Source organism: Macrobrachium nipponense, chromosome 30 (genome assembly GCF_015104395.2).
Source record: "Macrobrachium nipponense isolate FS-2020 chromosome 30, ASM1510439v2, whole genome shotgun sequence".
In the NCBI taxonomy this organism is placed as follows: domain Eukaryota; kingdom Metazoa; phylum Arthropoda; class Malacostraca; order Decapoda; family Palaemonidae; genus Macrobrachium; species Macrobrachium nipponense.
In genome coordinates, this window is record NC_087218.1 from 12,640,467 (window position 1) to 12,642,966 (window position 2,500).

Sequence of the window (2,500 nt, forward strand, 5' to 3'; positions counted from 1 at the left end):
ATCTGTTACATAAATAGATATAAAACGAATAAAAATAACTCGTAATTGCCCTTCAACTCCCGGTTTATGTTACAAGAGCTTCGTCCGCAGTGCCCACTTTCAACGACCATCGCTATTCGGAATCACTCAATTCAGTGGGGAAATGATAGCGAATCTTTACTTTTGCAAGGAATACATTGCGTGGCATTTTTCATTTTTTTTATTCATTAAAACGTAAAGTTTCTAGTACAACAGTCACGATATGTATTCAATTCTAATGAAATGTAAACGTCAGTCAGAACTGTTTCGTAAATGTACCATTAATTTATGTACGCTAGTCACATCCTTGGTATTGCTCGTAATTAAAATGATTCAGAACAATTTAATTACCACTGATTAGGAATTTTACCTGTTAAGCTTTGTTAGTAAATCACCGTACCGCTTGGTCACAATATCTCCAGAACGACTATTCCCCCCAAAACTGGAAAGACTTGGCCACCTCCTGTCCTCCCACCTGGAACAGTGGTGGGAAACCTTTCGAGGTCAACCTAAAGGAGAGAGATTTTCTTTATTCAAGGAAAACAGAAATACAATGTTATGAATAAGAATCAAATAATGCTTTTTAGAAGGAATAATAAATGCGAACTCGCGAGGAGTGGTCTGGCTTTTGCACCTGCAGCATCGAAGACGGCAAGTAGGAATGAATAAAATAAGCGAAGAGAGAGAGAGAGAGAGAGAGAGAGAGAGAGAGAGAGAGAGAGAGAGGAGCAAAAAAAGCGCAAATCTAGGGATGACAGCGTGCCGCTGGCCTGTCTGGATGGCTGTCATGCGAGGCATGAAATAATAAAGTCCGGAGAGACTTTGTAATTGGGAAGAAACGGCTTTGTTTTACATATGATACAAAGCGCAGGAATTGGCGGCAACCTACTCATTACGGCTCTAAGTTACAGACTTTGGACACGCTATCCCGGAACGCGTTCGTGAGTTGCCTCTCTCTCTCTCTCTCTCTCTCTCTCTCTCTCTCTCTCTCTCTCTCTCTCTCTCTCTCCTAGCACCTGTATCAAACAGAACGTGGCATGACGTGAAGAGGTGCTGAAGTTGTTATAAGGCTTTCCGCGCGATCTACGTACAAGTTCAAAGAGCTCGCGAGAAGGAGGAGGAGGAGGAGGCCGTGAGTGCGTGCGTGCGTACGTGCGTGCGTTCACGAGCGGCAAGAGTATGCGAATGTTTTGGCTGGTCTGGCGGCGTTTCACAAGGCTCAGTTACCGTCGTGCAGTGGTGGTGTGAAAGTGTCTGTCGCGCGCGCTCCTCCGCCGTCAGCTGTTCGTGGTGCATCGTACAGGGGATTAGAACTGAGAAAATACGTGCGGTTGTAGTAGCATGGAGAATTTAACGAGCGTCACCCTCCGGACCCCTTAGGTAAGTAGAGGATGCACGACAAAGTCTACGGGAACTATTTACCAGATTTAACTTGTGTATTTGTGAAGGCGAGTTCAAATTTGACCACGGTAATATCAGAGATGGAGGTAGAAAGTACGCAATCACACGGAAGGTCCCTTTGAAATATGAAAGAAGCCAATACATCATTTTGATTGAATTATTGAAGTTGCCGACGTGGAAATGGCTGGCAAACGTACTGTTATGTGTTACACAATGGCTTCAAATACATTCAATCTTCAGTCTGCAGAGTTTTATGCAGTCCAATAAAAAATCTCTTGCTAAAAAAAATTTAAATATAGAAAGAACATTTCTCTATTCAATATTATTCATTTTTTCTTAGTAGATAAAAAATACAGTGAATAAAATAATTATTAATACAGTAAACTTGTAATACTCGTATATACACCATATACGTTATGTATAAATATATAGGTACATAGTTACCAACATATACAAGTATATAACAAATACACACACACAAACGTATATATAGTGGATATATATATATATATATATATATATATAGGTATATATATATTATATATATATATATATATATATATATATATATATATATATATATATATATATAATACATATATATATGTGTGTGCGTGTGCGTATGTATATATATATATATATATATATATATATATATATATATATATATATATATATTATATATACGGCCGATAATATGAATAATAAAAAAATTCTTAAAAACAAAAAACAAAAACAACAAGGAAACGAATCAATAAAAACACAGATTTCGTCCCATTAACTCTTAGTTCTCTCTCCCTCTCTCTATTCCATCACCGTTAAAAGATTCTATAAAAAAAAAAATTCTCGCCTGAAGCCGAGAATCTGAAAGCCCTGGATTTCAGAGTATGGGAAAGAACTCACGATTAAATGGCAATTCTGAAGATAAATATGTGATGAGAATGGAATAAAGGGTTTTAAGCCAATAAGTGATGGAATCACATGATTTATATTTACAAATAACTTGTCAATGCTCTCCAAATGTATAGGAGAACGATATAATGGAAGACCTGAAGTAGAAGAAGAAGAAGAAGAGAGAGAG

At 37.4% G+C, this 2,500-nt stretch overlaps 1 protein-coding gene across 2 annotated transcripts in view; it reads left to right on the top strand.

Moving 5' to 3' along the window:
- The first annotated feature begins 1,165 nt into the window (after window positions 1-1,165).
- LOC135202294 (leucine-rich repeat-containing protein 15-like) overlaps window positions 1,166-2,500 on the top strand; it is a 418,317-nt gene continuing 416,982 nt past the window's right edge. The window contains exon 1 of one of the 2 annotated variants that reach the window (XM_064231614.1): window positions 1,166-1,398. The gene's annotated coding sequence lies outside the window, so the exon portion shown is untranslated. The remainder of the gene's footprint in view (window positions 1,399-2,500) is intronic. The other variant, XM_064231613.1, reaches the window with a different exon arrangement.